This window comes from Felis catus, chromosome B2 (genome assembly GCF_018350175.1).
Source record: "Felis catus isolate Fca126 chromosome B2, F.catus_Fca126_mat1.0, whole genome shotgun sequence".
Classification (NCBI taxonomy): domain Eukaryota; kingdom Metazoa; phylum Chordata; class Mammalia; order Carnivora; family Felidae; genus Felis; species Felis catus.
The window spans coordinates 22,151,329-22,169,995 of NC_058372.1; positions in this window are offsets into that span (position 1 = coordinate 22,151,329).

An 18,667-nucleotide genomic window follows, 5' to 3' on the forward strand; every position below is an offset into this window, starting at 1 on the left:
AAGTGCACATGTCAGAGATGAGTCCAGAATGCCATCCATTCATCTGTTCAGGAAATATTTATTGAGGACCTACTCTGTACTAAAGATCTAGAAGTCAAAGATGTGGCCTCCACCATCATAGAGGGATTCACAGAGGGGAACAGCTCAGAAAACCAGTGCCACCTGTGTGCTTTAATAGAGGCACACTCAGGGTGCCCTCAGCATGCCCTGGAGGAGCATGGGATTTGGTCTTTAATTAGATGAAAAGAGAGGGAAATACCAGGAAGTACTTTCAAGAGAAGTTAGTGCTCCCATTACATTTTAGGCAATGAGTAGGAATAAAACAGCCAGGATTATTCAAGGGGTAACTGTGGAAGTAGCCAGTAGACAATGGGAGTTTGCCAGTTTCAAGACATTTCAGCCACTTGATGATGAACAGAACTGAAATGGAGCCAGTGAACAAGTGTGAAGCTTCAGCCCACGTGAGTCCTCCTAAGGGCTGAAGAGAGACCCTTGCATTTCAGTAAGATTTTTACTGCTTACAAACTATTTTACACCATCATCTCATTCAATCCTTTTTAAGACAGACATTGCTATCCTCATTTTATAGACAAAGATGTTGTATGATATCCCCAAGTTTTCACAGCTTTGATGAGTGAGTCTGTAGTTCAAACTCTCGCTCCCCCTTCCACCCCCCCCCCCCAACTACAACTCCAGGGACTTTCTCTGTACCTTCCTCCAAGGAGTATAAACTTGCCAAGAAGTTCCAGGCTTCTGAAATATGCCCTGAGGACAAGGGATGCTACACTGGATATGGGTGGCTGCTGGCCAGGAAGAGTTGGAATAGATGGGGGTTGGGAGGACAAGCTTGGAGGACCTGGAGAGGAGGCCAGCAGTGGCAGGAACAAGAAGGCAGGGATGGTCCCAACTTCTAAGATGTAAGAGGGTCAGCCAAAAGGTGCTAGTGGTAAGGTTGCAAAGCTTTAAATCAAATGCTAAAATTTGGGTTCATTACCCCTGTTGGCCCACAGGTGCTAAAGACTCCTCCAGATCTTATCAGCTCCCCTCCATTAGCCAGGTTGCATTCTCCTCTTCTGACCAATCAGAAGAAACCTCAGCTGTAAACAACCAGACTAACTTTGACCCTAGGAATTAGCCTCACCCACGTTTCCCGTAACATAGCTCTCTTCTGCAGTGTCATGATTACCTGTTACTTGTTTTCACTCCTTAAATTCTCCAAGTCCAATACTTGGCATGTTGCAGGAAAGTAAATATTAAAGGAATTACTGAAAAAAGCACAGGGCATGCTGAATTTTACCCCTGGCTAAGCTAGGAACAGAGAAATCCAAGTTCATGTATTGATTCTTCTAAATTTAATAAACATATATTAACAAATTCTTGGTATTGAAGGCTCAGGAGAGCAAACACATGGTCTCTAACTTCTAGAGAGCATCTGACAGGGGTCCTCGATTAGATGGTCTGTACCAGTTGAACAAGTTTGCAAACAACTGGCCTTTGGGTGTTCCAACTGTCCTTAAGTGATGGGAAAATCAAGACATGCTGTCTTTCATGGAAGCAACACACACCAAGAGTAAATAATTTTCTTCTGTCAGTGCAGCCCAACACAAATGCAGTACCACCAACCTGAGTGCCAACCAATCCTTAGAAAAAGGATTCACTGATATAAGGAGTTCACAGCTTACAGTCGGATCCTTTTAAAGGATATCTTCAAAAGGTCCCTCAGAAAACTGACAAAAAAATCCTTAAAAGCCAAACAATGAAAATGTAACTATAGGCTGTATATTTGACAATTTTAGATGAGAAATATCCTCTGAAGTCATTCTGCCAAAGGGGCTGCCCCGCTAAGAGCTGACTAATCCAGAGGACAGTGATGACCGAAAGTAAAGCTAGTCTCTTACTGGAGTCTTCAGAGACCATGGTTCTAAGAAGGAGAGTTATTTCACATCCTCATTTAGAAGAAAACTCAGGCAGAATAGCACACGCAGTCAAGGGCAAATCTTCAGTGGAACCTTGCTCTGTGGGGAGAGGGTGGTAAGGCTGCCAGAGACTCCTCTCTGAGGAAAATGTTGGTGCTTCTCTGGCTTCTTTGTTCTGGGTTCAGCAATGCATCTCGAATGTGCTTCTCTCTGGGTTTTGTAACAAGATACTTATTTTCCCCTCTTTGAAGCTGCTGGTGCATCTCTTTTCATTGTGCATTCTCTCTGCAATGAAGTGGGGGCAGCCCTCCCACGACTCCCCTCCTGGGGGCTCTCTTGCCCTGGTGGTACAGAGATATTCCAAGGCAGGGAGCAGCCTCTGCCCTCCCTGGAGCCTCGTGAGCTGCCTCCTCCACAAATCATCTCCAGCTAGATATTTTATGACGGTGCTGTGAAGAAAATGTTTTACAAAACTCTCAGAGGTGACAAGGAGTGTAAAAGAAGCTGATAAAGAGACTAAGGGGAGATCTGGGTGCTGCCTGTGGGGGTTTGAAGGGCTGCTGTGTGGAAGGGGGAGCAGGGCAGGAATCAAGGATTCCTGCATGGGTAGGTGAAGACAGGGCCGCAGTAGGATCCAGTCCAATGGTCTCACTGGACAATGGAGCTACTGAGTTGAAGTCACTTCCTTAGAAGTGATGGATAGACATGATAGAAAAGCTAAATATCCTTTTAAATAGGTGGCTACCCTACAATGGAATGGGTACCAATGGAAAAAGAACTCCTCTTCATTGCGAGAATATGAACAGGGGCTAAATGTCACTCATAGAAAGTATAATGGTTACTTTGATGTGTCCACTTGACTGGGCCACAGGGTGCTCCGGTATTTGGTTAAACATCATTCTGGGTATGTCTGTAAGGGTGTTTCTGCATGAGATTAACATTTGAATTTGTAGACTAAGTAAAACACATTGCCCTCCCAAGTGTGACTGAGCCTCATCCAGTCTGTTGAAGGCCTGAATAGAACAAAAAGACTGGCCTCCCATGGGTAGGAGGAGATTCTTCCTGCCTGACTGCCTTCAAGCTGCTGCATCTGTCTTCTGTCCTAGGACTGTAATCTATGTCCTCGGTTCTCCTGGTCCCAAGGCATTTGGATTCAAACTATAGCTGACCTTTGGCTCCCCTAGGTGTCCAGTTCACTGATGGAACTAGCTTGCATTTCTTTATCTCATTTCTTTATTATTAATGAAGAGAAGGTGATAATCAAGAATTTATTCATTAAGTCGATATAAAAATTCATATTTGACCAAAATTAGCTTCTCCCTTGCTGTGATGATGTTAGTTCATAACGTCCTTGGGAGCTTCCTAGGTATATTCTGAAACCAGGTTCAGTACAGGGAGGGCAGGGAGAGACCAAAGAAAGAGGCTGGCCACTCCAGGTTGGCAGGTGGCAGGTTCAATAAGCAAGGGAATTTACATATGAGGCTTGCCTTGGGCAGCTGCAAGATAACTACATCTCTGCACTTGTCTGCCAAATTTTAAAGGTTTTCATAGAAGTCTTAACTGGATTCAGTCACATGTACCATCTAGATGATCTCAACACTACATTACTATCTCCAGGCTATGTATGTCCTTGGGGTAGTTTCTGGGAATGGTAAAGGCAAGCAGAATGCACATTCTGAGGACAGGAGAGGGGGTGAGGAGACTTGATTGCTAGCATCCAGCTCACAAGTCAACTGGTGGTCATGTCTTCTCTATGACTTCCCCCAATAGATGCTCATACACCTGGCCCATACTTTGGGTCTACACAAACCTCATTGATTAGCTTTGATTGGTCCCATTTTGGCTGATAACAAGCTACACTGTATATCTCTTGTTCACAACCCCAAGGGCATGCTTATGCAGTATTATTGAGAAGCTGGGTGATTGAATAAATTGTTGAATCAGGACTGAAACAGGGAAATTGAAGGAAAAGCTTGCTTAGAGGGTAAGATGAGGGGTTTGAACTTAGTAATTCTGTGATTGAACAGACAATGAGATTTCCAATTAGAAATATCCAGTAGGGAATTGGAAATATGGGCCTGGTAAGAAGTGTCAGACATTTAGGCACCTTCCCCATAGAGAAGTGAAGGTTGAAACCATATGAATGAATGAAATATCAGAGGGGGAGAGCAGTGAGAGTTGAGCCAGGGCTTAACCATAAGGAACACACACATTTATGGAGAGAAATAATCTTCAACTCATCTCCACACATCATTCTTTGAGTGCTTACTGTGTTCTGAGTGCTATGTTGAATACGAGATTCAGGATTTTAAAAGATTAAACCTCTATTTTAAAAGTTATAACCTCTGATTTCATAGAACTTGTGGTCTACACTTACTGAAAAGATCAGAACATGCCAGGGGTGAAAGACAGCCCAAAAGCCACTCATTTTAACCCTACTATTATAGCTCAGTGTAACACAGCTATAGTCTGATCCCTCTAGGAGGAACAGCGGTCCTTCCTATTCTGGAGAGGCACTAAATCAGAATGTCCTTTGACAGCCCTCACAAATCTGAGGACAGACATGGTGCCTCCACACATTATATCATATGGTGTTCTAACTCCTCACTGTTGGGCTGCTTCCCTCTGAGAGCTCTTCATGTCAATGCCCATCATAAAGTACATACACACCTCAGAAGAGTCCATAAAGCTCTAGCTCTAGTCTAGTCAGCAAGGAAAAGAAGACAACTGTCTGATGCTGAGTACATAGTGTGTGCCAGACACGCACTTGCCTAGATGTTTCCTGGCCATTAAATGAATCATTATCTCATTAATCAATGAAGAGAGTCAGACCGCCTTGTTCTATATCCCAAACTTCTCTTAACATACCCCCAATTTTACTTACATAATTTTCCTAAAGACACTTACAACCTTCATACATTGCTCTTAACCCACTTCTCCTTTTTTCCATCCTCAATCTGGACATTGTTTTGGAGGCCTCAAAGATGAACATTTTTCAATTGGTTCATTGTTCCAATCTGTTGATTTCTTATCTTCATTGTCTAGTCCATCACTCTAGATAACTTTCTCAATTTCACAACATCCAAAAATGTGAATAGCGTATGGTCCTTATCCGACATACTATTAAATTTTAATAGGACTACATCTCTATCTACCCAGTTTTAGAGAGTTCTGAAGGTCAGACTCAGAAAAAAAGCTGTGAATACTGGGGATACATTTTCAAAGAGTAAGGTGGTTAGCCATGCCAAAGGAAGCAGGGAGGTCAACTGTGAGGTTCCTGGGAAGGTCCAAAGAGTAATTGCATGAATGTGGGGGGAACAGATGCCACACTGAAGGGGGTAAAGGCAAGAACAGGTAGAGATGAAGGGGATGTAACCTTAGTGTGCTGATGAATACCTTAAATGTGAACCCACCCTATTAACTGACTTCCTGCCACATACATGTATAGGCTTTAGACAGAAGCCAGTTCTTTCAGTGTTTTGAAATCTTTGAAAGAGTTTCTACTAAATTCAAATTCTACTGCCTATTAATAAAGGTGGTGTTATTTTTCATCACCAATGTTATCCTTCTTACAATTGAACCACTTGGAAGAGTAACGAATGAGACTGAGGGAGCAAGGCAAACTCAACTATCTTCATCTTGGGTCATTGTTCCAGAATGGGTTCCATTCTTTGGTAGAAGAGCAAGCATTTTCAGAATCTAATTTCTTGTTTGCTTGCTTGCTACTATGCAGCTTATTCATAGTTTTTATCTATGGAAGAAAAGCAGTGAAACAAAGAACAGGAAATTTCACCACCCTGCAGCAACTGTCAAAATGGTTGGTTTAGCAAGAAACTACATATTTACACTAACCACAATCCCAGTCCCGCTTTTTCATTTCCTTTGCAGAATGATTGGTCAGAAAAGACAAGATGATACTGAGAATAAGGTCAGGCAGGAATTCTTTCCTATTTCTGAGCCTGAAATATCATCCCTTAATAACAATAATTGAAGTAAATAGGTTGATTATTAAAGTAACACTTTTGACCATTTCCTGTATGATAGCCTCTGTATTAATAAATGTACATGTTTCTGACTATTTAAGTTTTCATAACTCCTCAAGGTCCATATGTTTATAATTTTATGAGAAAGTGAGGGATGGCGCTAGACAGTGGACACAAGAGTCCCAAATCTTATCATGTTATCTTGTCCATACTTAACACACCCACTCTCTAAGCATGGAGAACATACCCTCTGCACGTATCCAGCAAATGAAAGAAAAATAAATGAATGAATGTCAAGAACAGGGAAGCAGTCAGAGAAGCAGAGCACAGCTTAGAAATAAGTTCTCTTTGGAGCACCAGGGTAGCTCAGTCAGTTAAGCGTCCAACTTCGGTTCAGGTCATGATCTCACAGTTTATGGGTTCAAGCCCCACATTGGGCTCTGTGCTGACAGCTCAAAGCCTGGAGCCTGCTTCGGATTCTGTGTCTCTCTCTCTCTCTGCCCGTCATCTGCTCACATTCTGTCTCTCTCTCTCTCTCTCTCTCTCTCTCTCTCTCTCTTAAAAATAAATAAACATTAAAAAAAAAGAAAGAAGTTCTCTTCATCACACAAGCGAATTACATCTGTGAAACAATAAATAAAGAAATCAGTCACAAATCTGGCAAGTATATTATTGTGCATCAACATGATAATAGCAAATAAGACAATAAAACAAATGAAATACATCCTGTAACCAGGGATCTTCTGTGGTTGGATCAAATTCATGTGTGTGGCAGAAGGGCATAGGGAAAAGAAACAGTTACATTTCACAACCAAAGGTCAGAAATAGAATAGTTGAAACAGTGGTTATTTAGGACTAATCTAGTAACACTTCTTGTGAAGTTGGCAATGTTATATGTGTGCTTGTTCAAGGAGGTAACGCTAACTGCATATGCCTGCTGAGTACCTGATACATGGCTAGTGTGACTAAGGAACTGGATTTTAATTTTGTTTTAATTTTAATTAATTTAAATTTAAATTAAACAATGAGGCTAATTACTCCTGTTCTAGACAGTGCAGAGACTGAGAATACAATGATCTTTTCCTAGAATCATGTTGTCCACTAAAAACAAAACAAAACAAAAAACTTGGTGTATTACATTAGCACCAAATCTGAACTGGAGAGCCATAGGATTTTCTCATTTTGGCTAAGAGGAGTAGAGATGTCTACACTAAAATGCTCAATCGTAAACAAAAAGGTGGAAGAACAATAATTCCAAGTTATTGAACATTACCTGAGACCAAAAAAACCAAAACCAAAAACAGAAACAAAAACAAGAAGGGAATTAAGACCCTGACCTGCTTGCTAGAGCAAGGGTCCCAGGCACAGTGGGTGATGACCACCTGGAAATCACTGGGTGCTAGGTATCATTTCGCTGCAGATGATCCTCAGCTGGAAAGAGGTGAACTTGTAAATTCAGATCTTGGCCAATAGGTCAGACTTTGGAATGATAAAAGGAAGGGTCATTCCCACTGGCTTTGAAGTGAAGACTGTCAGAAATGCAGTTTGTGAGAGGAAAAGAAAGAGATCCTGAGAGAAGGAGGATGCCTTCGTTCTACCAAGTCTCCCCGATAGCCCTTTGCTGTTGTATCTGGGTTGCCCTGTGCACCAGCTCCTCTGTTTATAGCTCTGTTCCCTGCTCTTTCGTCATCCCCTTTCTTCTCTATCCAAGGAATAAAAGTGTTTCTCTCTGGCCCAACTCCAAGCTATGTGTGGGACAGGGACGACCGATTTCAAGCAAGCTCATTTCTTCTGGGGGCCCATAGGACAGTAGAGATGACTGTGTCCCCTCTGTGTCAACAACTGCTGTCACAGGGCAGGGCACTGCAATGAGGGAACATCAGCAACCTGAAGGCCTGGCATTACTCTGTCAATGACAGATCCAGGAGTAGAGTGGGAAGTTCAGGGGCTGATCTGTGATACACTACCCAAAGGCAATAGAGGTCCAGAGAAAAGAGAGAATTTGTTTTCAGGTAGAATGCATGCATTTTTTTCACCAAAATATAGGGCTTGGTAAGCTTGTAATAGGAGGTATCCATTTCTTTGTGGCAGTTTAGTGCAACCTAAAATTGGACAGAGATGGGCCCACAGCTAATCCTAACAAGAAAAGCATTCAGCAGCAAACAGAAAGATAATTCATCCATTAAAAGATGCTAGAAGAATAGTAGAATTGATGATCTTTCCCCAGGGCAAGGAGCCCTTCTGGCCATCTACTACTTCAGGAAAAGTCAAGTTTGCAAGTGCATGTGATTCTTGATTTTCAAATACAAATTTTAGGGCTTAAGGCATTTTGTCAGAAGCAGTCACAGATGGTGGGCAAAGTATGATTTCTGGGTTCACAGTCCTCTGAGAGATGCTGTGCTATGAGGAACACTGAGAAGGCATCTTTAGTCAAAATGCTTCCCAGGCATGGGCTGACCATCCCTGTCTTCACCTTGATGCTGCCTGAAATGCTACCAGAGGTGGATCCCTTAGGGCCAACTAGAGTTCCTTTGGGAGACCATCGTTCTGTCTTCCTTCTACATGACTCAGAACCCACAGAATCTGGCTGAGTGCAGGGGCATCTGCATTAGGGAGGAAGAGGAGAGGCAATTTGGGAGCACATGGGCCTGGGACCCAAGGATTAGGGGAGACAACAGGACGGGAGGTAAAAGACCTCGGTGACAAATCTTCCTACTCAAAGTTTGCCTCAGGCCAGCCCTACTCTTGAAAATATGACTCTTGGTGAGACCCAAGCTCTGGACTGATACACTGGCTGCTTTTGTAACAGCTCCTCTCCAATGTCATACACGCATCTCGAAATGACCATCAGACCCCAAAACTATACTCGCCCTCCCCCACACCATCCCATCTTCTCCTTTTTCTATTCCCATTTCAGAGAGCGTGGCCCCCACCACTCCATCAACTGGCCTCAGAAACATCAAGACGGCCTTCAACCTTTCCCTTATCCTCACCTCTGCATCAAAGTCATCACCAGATCCTGTTTATTCTCTTGAGTTTACTCACCCCCCCCACCCCCACTCCACTTGCTCCTATTTGAATTTCTATTTCTACTGTCCTAAATCGGATCATCACTACCTCTTGCCTACACTGTGGCAATAGTCAGCTTTGGGTTTCCCTGCTGCCAGTACATCCTACACACTGACAAAACTGGGCTAGCTTGGTGAAAAATAATAACTCGGATAATATTTCCCTGCTCACAAACCTCTACTGTCTCCTTATCATATACAAAAGAAAATAAAAACTCCGAAACAGATTTTAAGATCTTCCCTGTTATAAGTGGAATTGTATCCCTCCCAAAATTCATATATTGAAGTCCTAACCACAGTACCTCAGCATGCAGCCATCTTTAGAGAGAGCCTGTAAAGAGATGATTAGAGTGAAGTCTTTGCGGGTGGGTCTCATCCAATAACACTGGTGTCCTCATAAGAACAGGAGCCTAGGACACACACAGAGAGGGAAGACCATGTGAGGACATGGAGAAAACAGCCACCTACAGGCATGGATAGAGGCCATGGAAGAAGCCAACCCTGTTAACACCCTGATCTCCTGGATCTCCAGCATCCAGAACTGTGAGAAAATATATTGCTGTTGTTTTAGCCACTCAGTATTTGCCATGGAAGCCCTAGAAAACTAAGGTACTCCCCAAATAGTCCCCAAATTTGTGTGTTCTAACTAATCTTCTAGTACCTATCCTCACTGGCTTATTCACCCTAAGACCTAGTCTCACTGGTTCTTACCTGAATTATGGTCTCTGACCTTCTGTCTTTGCTGTGATGACCACTCTGCATAGACTCCCCTTTTCCCCATGTTTGCCTCTTGATCTACTTCACATCCCATATCCTCCAAAAATATTAATAAAACATTCTAGATGAATGCATTCTTCTTTGCCCTACACTTGTACTGTCTTCCCCAAATCCATTATCCCCTTCATTTCTCCTTCTTAATTTTGTTGGACAGGTGCATAGGTAAAAAATTCATTTCTTCCCTTCTCATTCAACAGGGGCTTGAATGGTACATTTCTGGCTACTGACATATTAGTGGAGGTTGTTAGGAGAGATTCAAGGAGAACACCCTTAAAATTGGCAGCCACAGTAAAACAACACAAACACACAGCTCTGGGGGCTGGAAGTCTGAGATCAAGGTATCAGCACAGTTGGCTTCTCTGGAGGCTTCTCTCCTTCACTTGCAGATGACACCCTCTTGCTGTGTCCTCACATGGTCTTGTCCCTGTGCACATGCATCCCTGGTGTTTCTTCCCCTTCTTATAAGGACACCAATCATATTGGTTCAGGTCCCAACCTAACAGTCTCATTTGAACTTAATCACCATTTCAAAGATTTTATTTCCAAATATGGTTACATTATGAGGTACTAAGGGCTAAGGCTTCTGATGTACTGACTTTTGGAGGTCACACAATTCAGCCTATAACAGCCTTCATAATGTGGTGTACATTGTGTGTGTGTGTGTGTGTGTGTGTGTGTGTGCCAGTTAATACAAAAAATGATTAGAACTGAAGGGACATTAAAAAATACCTCATTTCAAACTTCCATTGTATACATGAAGAGATCAGCAGTGATTTAGTGCCCACATTGGGCCTGGAACCAGTGAATTTCCACTATACAACATTCCACTACAGATGTAAAACTTTTTAAAAGTTTTTTATGTATTTTTTTTGGGGGGGGGTGAGAGGGAATCCCAAGCAGTCTCTGTAATGCTGAATCCGATGTGGGGCTCAATCTCACAAACTGCGAGATCATGACCTGAGCTGAAATTGTGCTTAACCAACCAAACCACCCAGGCACCCCAAAGGTGAGAACATTTTAGTTTAAAAGATAGGTCTGGAACATTCTATGGAAACGAGGACACAGTAGATTATCGATCTCCATTCAATGTTTTAAATAGTATTTCCTAAACTATTTTCTAAAGAACATTAGTCTTGCAAATTATTAATTGTCATTTTATGATACAAAGTTTCTATAGTTAAATGAGTTTAGGAAATCAGAGAGGGAGAGAGAAAAGAAAAACAGGAAGAAGGAATAAAAAGAAAGAAAAGAAAAATTTGGCATAAAAAAGATATATAGATCAATGGGACAGAATAGAGAGCCCAAAATTAAACCCATGCATATATGATCAATTAATTTTCAACAAAGGAACCAAGAATATACAATGAAGAATATACAAAGTACAGTCTCTTCAATAAATAGTGTTGGGAGAATTAGATATCCAAATGCAAAATATTTAACTAGACCCTATCTTACACCATACACAAAAGTCAACTCAAAATGCATTAAGTACTTGAATATAAGCCATGAGACTGTAAAACTCCTAGGCAAAAACATAGGGGGTGAGCTCCTTGACATTAGTGTTGCCAATAATTTTTTGGATTTGATACCAAAAGCAAAGGCAACAAAAGCAAAAAATAAATGGGTGGGACTACACCAAACTAAAAATCTTCTTCACAGCAAAGGAAACTATCAGCAATACAAAAAGGCAACCTATAGAATGGGAGAAAATATTTGCAAACCACATATTCAATATGGGGGTTATATCCCAGGTATATAAGGAATTCATATAACTGAATACCAACCCTCCTCACCCCCCAAAACAATAAAAAATGGGCTAAGAACTTGAATAAACATTTTTCCAAAGAAGACATACAAATGGCCAGCAAGTATATGAACAGGTGCTCAACATAACCAATCATCAGAGCAAGGCAAATTGAAACCAAAATGAGGTATCACTTACACCTGCTGGGATGTTATTATCAATAAGAAATACCAAGTGATGGCAAAGATGCGGAGAAAAGGGAAACCATGTAAATGGGTGCAGCCTGTGTGAAAAACAGTATGGAGGTTCCTCAAGAAACTAAAAACAGTCCCATTTCTGGGTACAAATGTAGAGGAAATGAAATCACTACTTCAGAAGATATCCATACCCCATTTTCATCACAGCTTTATTCACAGTAGCCAAGGTATGAAGGACAAAGTAAGCATCAGACAACAGGTGAACGGACAAAGTAAATGTGATATATATACATAAAATGGAATACTAGCTTTTAAAACAAAGGAAATCCTGGGCGTCTGGGTGGCTCAGTCGGTTAAGAACCCGATTCTTGGTTTCAACTCAGCTCATGATCTTGCAGTTCATGGGTTCGAGCCCTGCATTGGGCTCTGCACTGATGGTGTGGGGCCTGCTTGGGATTCTCTTTCTCTCTCCCTCTGCCCTCTCCTGCTCATGCTCTCTCTCTCAAAATAAATAAATAAACTTAAAAAAAAAAGGAAAATTCTGTTATTTATGGGAAAATGGATGGACCTGATGGGCATTATGGTAAACATGAGCCAGGCAAAGAAAGACCAAAACTATGCAATATTACTTATGTACGGAATCTTAAAAAAAAGATAAACACATGGAAACAGAGAGTAGAATAGATGGTGATTGCTAGGGGCTAGGGAGAGGGAGAAATAAGGGGAGGCTGGTGAAACGGTACAGACTTTCACTTATAAGATGAATAAAGTCTGAAGATCTGGTGTATAACATGGTGGCTGTGGTTGATAACATTGTATGATACAATTGAAATTTGCCGAGAGAGTAAAATGTAAGTGATTTCCAAAAAAAGGTAAATACGTGAGGTGATGGCTGTGTTAATTAAAACTTGATGGTGTGAATCCTTGTATAATGTCGACATATACGTGTATCAAATCATCACATAGTACATTTTAAATATATTTCAATTTTATTTGTCAAGTATAACTCAGTAAAGAAAGAAATTAACATAGTGCTCCATAACAGACAACTTAAATATAAAAACTATTTAACAAATGAGAAAGAAAGAAAGAAAGAAAGAAAGAAAGAAAGAAAGAAGAAAGAGAGAGAGAGGAAGGAAGGAAGGAAGGAGGAAGGAAGGAAGAAGGAAGGAAGGAAGGAAGGAAGGAAGGAAGGAAGGAAGGAAGGAAGAAAGGAAGGAAGGAAGAAGGAAGGAAGAAGGAAGGAAGGAAGGAAGGAAGGAAGGAAGGAAGGAAGGAAAGAAGGAAAAGAAAGGGGCAAAAAAATGTGTGACTCTTTCTTATTTAACTTGGTTTAAACTACAGAAAAACACATCCCGTGGATCAGATACTCTTTTTGGGGGGTGGCCCCTGCAGTGAAATAGCTGTGTAGGTGGCATTTACACCTGCAATTTCTGTTTTATAAGGGAAATAAATTTGCCTGTTATGTGAGAAACAGTGGAAAATGAGCAGTTCTTTCTGCATGCTGAGATCTCACCTTGAAGTCACGAAGGATAATGGCTAATAAAGCTTTGGAGTGGGAGATACTGAGCCTGCAGCCAGCCCTCTCCTGATGAGCTGAACTGGGAAATATCGGTGCACGATGAAATGTCACTGTACCGATGATGGCTCACTAAGCGTGAGGTCATGAGACAGGGGCTGCCTACAACGATGAAACACAAATGCAACTTCTTTAGTTTCCTCAGCCCCTCTGCAGGTGATGCTACATATGTAATGTGGCTGTTTTTGGCCATTTAGGGAAGGGAGAGGTGAGAACCACATTTATGCATGCCTCATTGCTTCTGCCTTGAAGGAAGCCATAATCTCAGGTTTATGACTGCCCCAAAGCCATCAGATTGTTTTTTAAAGATCAGAGTTACAAAATCTATTTTCCAAAATGCATTTTCTTGCCCCACTTAGATTGGAATGAATGAAAGTTACAGAGTATAACAAGAATAAATACCATGACATTTTTTTCTCCTAGAATCCTAAAATAAACATACTGACAGAGTTAATATGTGGACATTAATATCTTAAGGTGTGAACCTAAAACATCTGATTTTTAAGGATTATAAGTAGAAATAGCCTTTTTGTATGAAAGTCATGTATTTCTGGTTTTACATGAAAATGTCTTAGAGAGAACTGAGTTGAAGTGTAAGAGTGAGTTTTGCATATTTTTAAATGAGGTTGTTTCTTCATTCATTCATACAGCAGATGTGTATTGAGAATCTGCTGGGCATTATGGTGTTAGAGGAAAAGGATGACCGGCCATTTCAGCTTCCCTGGGACTGAGCATTTTCCTGGGACATAGGGTTTCTAGTGCTAAAACTGGAATGAGATGGCCACCCTGGGCAGAATGGAGGCATCAGTGATAGATACAATATGATTGAGTAGTTCCTTAGGAAGAATATTTACTCCATTTGTTTGTAGGAACACAAAATAGGCTGTAATCAAATAATTCTGGAAATATTCTGACTTCAATTTAAAAGCCTCTTGAATCTGCTGGTAGAGGAGGTTAAGGGAGTGCTCTAGAACTATTTGGCTAGGAGTAATAATTTTCAAAACACAATGAGTATAACAGTTTTGGTATGATTGGGAAAAAGCAAAGGGAGGAAGGAAAGAAGGAAGGAAGGAAGGAAGGAAGGAAGGAAGGAAGGAAGGAAGGAAGAAAAGTAGGAAAGAAAAAATAAAGAAAGAAAACTGTAGTGCCAAGCTTAGGTGGACAGAGTTTATAGGATACAGCCTAGAATTTTACTCCAGAATTTTACTCTCAGGAAAACATCAACACATTCACTATAGTCCTGCAAGGGGTAATTCAGTCTTGTTAATTTACAAAAATCTGTGGTGTGGGTAGAAGCAAAAACCAGTATAGTTGCCACATCTTTAGCTACTCCAGTTTGCAAAAGAGACCAGGTCTCCTCTGTTTTGTTCAGCACTGCCGTCCTGGCATCCAGACTCACACCTGCATTACAGGTGTTCAGTAAATGTCAGTTAAATAAATGAATAAATAAGAATGAATCCCTATGATTATACAATTGATGCTTATTGTGTATTACACGCTTTATGCTTCACTTCTACACAACTTATGATTTCTTGAAATAACTACTGTTTCCTTGCCCACAGTTAGCAACCTATTTGTACTTATACACATTGAAAAGTGTTGTGTTTTTGTTTTTGTTTTTTTCTGCTGCATCTGACTTTCTTAGAACTATACAGGCTTATTACTTAATCTGAGAGTTTACCTGGAAGCAGATGCAGTCTTTAGAACAATGGTGTATATGGTTTTAGTGTGCTGTCTGTCGTATTTGGGGCTGTAGAGGACTTGTTCAGTGTCTCTGAGAGGTAAATCTATTTCTGATGCCTGCTCCCCCACAGAAAACGTAGCAGTGTGCAGTATGGCACGGAGCCTGCTCAGGTGGTGGCCGTGTCCTCACATTCAGATTCAGTTTGGGAACCGAAGGGAAACAATAGCACCAGTCTGTGGGGCACAGTTGTGACATTGTGTTTTGGTGTCTCTTCTATGGACTGAGCCCACCCTATGCCAGCCACTGCCAACATTTTGGCCACTCAGTGCTTTCTTACATTCCAGCCCTCTCCCCTAAGGCCATGTCCTTAGGATGTGTTAGGGGGGCCTACAAAAGGATTTCCTAAGGTGGTTTGTTTTAAAGCACGGAGCACCACTCAGATCTATTACACTGGTTATTCTGTTTGCATCTTCCAGACTTTTTCTTCGCTTTTCTCTGCTTGCTTCATGCCCGGCCAGGCTGCCCCTTGCTAACTGTGTCCCTGGCTCCTAGTCTGCTGCCTGGCTTTGAGTTGGGTTTAGTGAACAGGAGGCCCCAGTGGGAGATGAGAAAAAAGGAAGGGCAGGGGTCCAGCCCCTGTCCTGCTTTGTCCCCACGTCTCTGGAGCTCTTGCCTCCTCATGTCTGTTCCTGACAGACTGCACCTCATTGTGGCCGGGCCCCATCATGGCGCAGGCTCTCACTGGGCTCGGGTAACACCATCTCCGTCTTCTTCAGCCCCAGGAGCAGAGATGCCATTCTGCTGTCACTGGTCTCCAGGTGCCCAAACACCCCTGTTGGCCTTCTTGACCCTGTTCATGCTGTCATCTTAGTCCCTTCAGCTGAGTCATCTGGGATGAATCCTGTCCACTGAAGAGAGCCTAACAAATATGGCTGCTAAATCAGACTTTCTGGCAGCAGGACCCAGGAACCTGCTTTTGTCCCCTTTGTACTAGTATTATTTTAAATTGTGGTAAAACATACATAACATAAAATTGACCATTATAACTCTTTTTAAGTGTACAGTTCACTGGCATGAAGCACATTCACACTTTCATGCAACCGTCACCACCATCCTCTGTCTCAGAACCTTTTCTTCCTCCCATACTATGACTGTGTCCCCACTAAACACTAACTTCTCATTCTCCCTCCTCACCCCAGCACCCACCCTTCTACTTTCTGTCTCTGTGAATTTGACTACCCTGGGTATCTCATGTGAATGGAATCATACAGTATTTGCCTTTTTGTGTCTGGCTTATTTCTTCAGCACAATGCCCTCATGTTGTAGCCTGTGTCAGAATTTTCTTTTTAAGCCAGCATGCTATTCCATTGTCTGTGTTTACCACCTTGGCCTCATCCAGTCATCGGGCAGCAGGCACTTGGGAGGCTTCCACATTTTGGCCTTGGTGACTAAAGCTGCCGTGTATACATTAAACCCATATCTGAACCTGCTTTTGAAATAGACTGCCCAGGTAGTTCTTACTCCCTTTCATGTTGAAGAACCATTGCCCTTGGAGACTTGGCCTGTAAGAGACCTGACACCATTATTTGTGTTCTTTGGCCAAAAGTTTATAAATGTTAAGACGTTACCTTGTCTAGGGCATTTTATTTCTAATTATAGAATGAAACATTAGTACTCCCGGTTGATTTCAGGCACCAACTACTGAACAGATCGGGAGATATTTTGGTGGTTCAGGGGACTCTCTTCTTGCACAAATTATGTCCCGAAGGCTTATGTAAGGGCAAACACATTTTAAAGTTGCCGATATTTAGAAAGCACTGAGTCAGAAAGGGAACTAGTTGCCCTCTCTGAGCCTTCTTGACATTTGCCGTTACTCAGACTGCTACACAGAACACTTACCCATGGCCTCTCTTTGCCTGTATCACTCACGTTATACACGCAATGCTAAGGGCAGATGCCATGATCCTTCAGTTAAAATCTATCTTTGTCCCCTAAAATAAGTGTATGATTAGGGGGTATTTCTGTCTGTAGGCTCTTTTGGGACTGTCACATGGGTTTCACACCTTGTCTTTACAATAGCCCTGGAGTGGCAGGTAAGACCTTCAGTATCACAGGTAGGGAAACTGACTCAGTGTAAGTAAATTTTATACCACCAGTGAGTATCAGATCCAGATCTCAAACCCAGATCTGATTTTAAAACCCATGTTCTTCCCATTCTTCCATGCTGCTTTCCAAGTTTATGGCAAAACATTCCCCCTTTAGAAAATTCTACAACAATCAGCATTATGTGGGGCATAGTCTAGAACACTAAAATCTATTCAAAGCACCAAAAAACTGCATCTCATAATTTTTTGGCTTTTCAAAATCATTGCTCATTCCATTTGTTAGAGTGGTTTTTTTTTCATACAAATATCTGCAACAATTTTGAATTCCCCAAAACCATTCATAGATGATAAATACCATGCTGCAAAAGCATTAAACTTGCACAAAAATACTTTATAGCTTAATACTTGTTTGTTACAAATAAGAATATATACTGAAGTGAAAAACATTTAATTTTTTTTAGTGTTTATTTTTGAGAGAGACAGAGCATAAGAGGGGGAGGGGGAGAGGGAGTTTATTTTTGAGAGAAGGAGACGGCACGAGCAGGGGAGGGGCCGAGAGCGAGACAGAGACAGAGAGAGACAGAGAGAGAGAGACAGAACCCAAAGCAGACTCCAAGCTCTGGGCTGTCAGCACAGAGCCTGACGTAGGGCTCAAACCCACTAACTGTGAGATCATGACCTGAGCCAAAGTAAGACACTTAGCCAACTGGGCCACCCAGGGACCCCTGAAGTGGAAAAAAAAATTAAATTAGATACCATTTTGTTGCAGGAGGTTTCTTGCAGTCCAATTCCCAAGATGAGTTACCTGCCTACCCTGTAAACTCTGCCCAAATTGCCCTGTATTATTATTTGTTTACCTGCCTTTGGTCCTCACAATACCTTAAGCTCTTTGAGGGTGAGGTTTGTGTTTCCCAGAGTCCAGATCTCCTGCAACAGCTTCCCAGCTGTCTTAGCATGAGAGTGTGAGTGCATGGCTGTGGAGAAAGCAGTGGGATGTGCACAGCAGTGAGGCACAGGAAACCTTGTCTGGAGCAGGGGGGACATGGAAGGGGGCAAAGAAAACCTGGGCATCTAATTTTTTATTGTGTTTGAGTACCTGTGTGTAATGCCAGCTGTGGTGAGCATTTCCAGACAGCATCTGAGAAGTAGTCGATGCTAACACTGAGTATAGATTTAGCTAAATCAGAAGGGGAAAAAATTTGCTATTTATTTATGAGAATTGACCATCTGAAATCTATGCAATAATACAATATTATATATGTGTATATATATACACACACACATACATGTGTGTGCATATATAATTAGATTTTTTATTTTGTTGTAAATTTGGAATCAATTATAGCAGGATACCCTATACATGTTTATTGTCCTTGTTTGCTCTAGGAGCATGCTTGTCTATTTGCTGCTCAGAAAAACAGACTGTACTCAGGGAAATAGATGTGTTCCTGTGATGCTGCAGGGCCCAAGACTGAGGCCATCCAAATCCAGCTGGGGTGTAGAGGGTTGGAGAAGATTGCTGGAGATGTCTGAACTATGTTTTAGAGGATAAAAGAGTATGGCTTGATGAATAAAAGTGGGAAGGGGATTTCAAGCCCAAGGGACCATATCTGA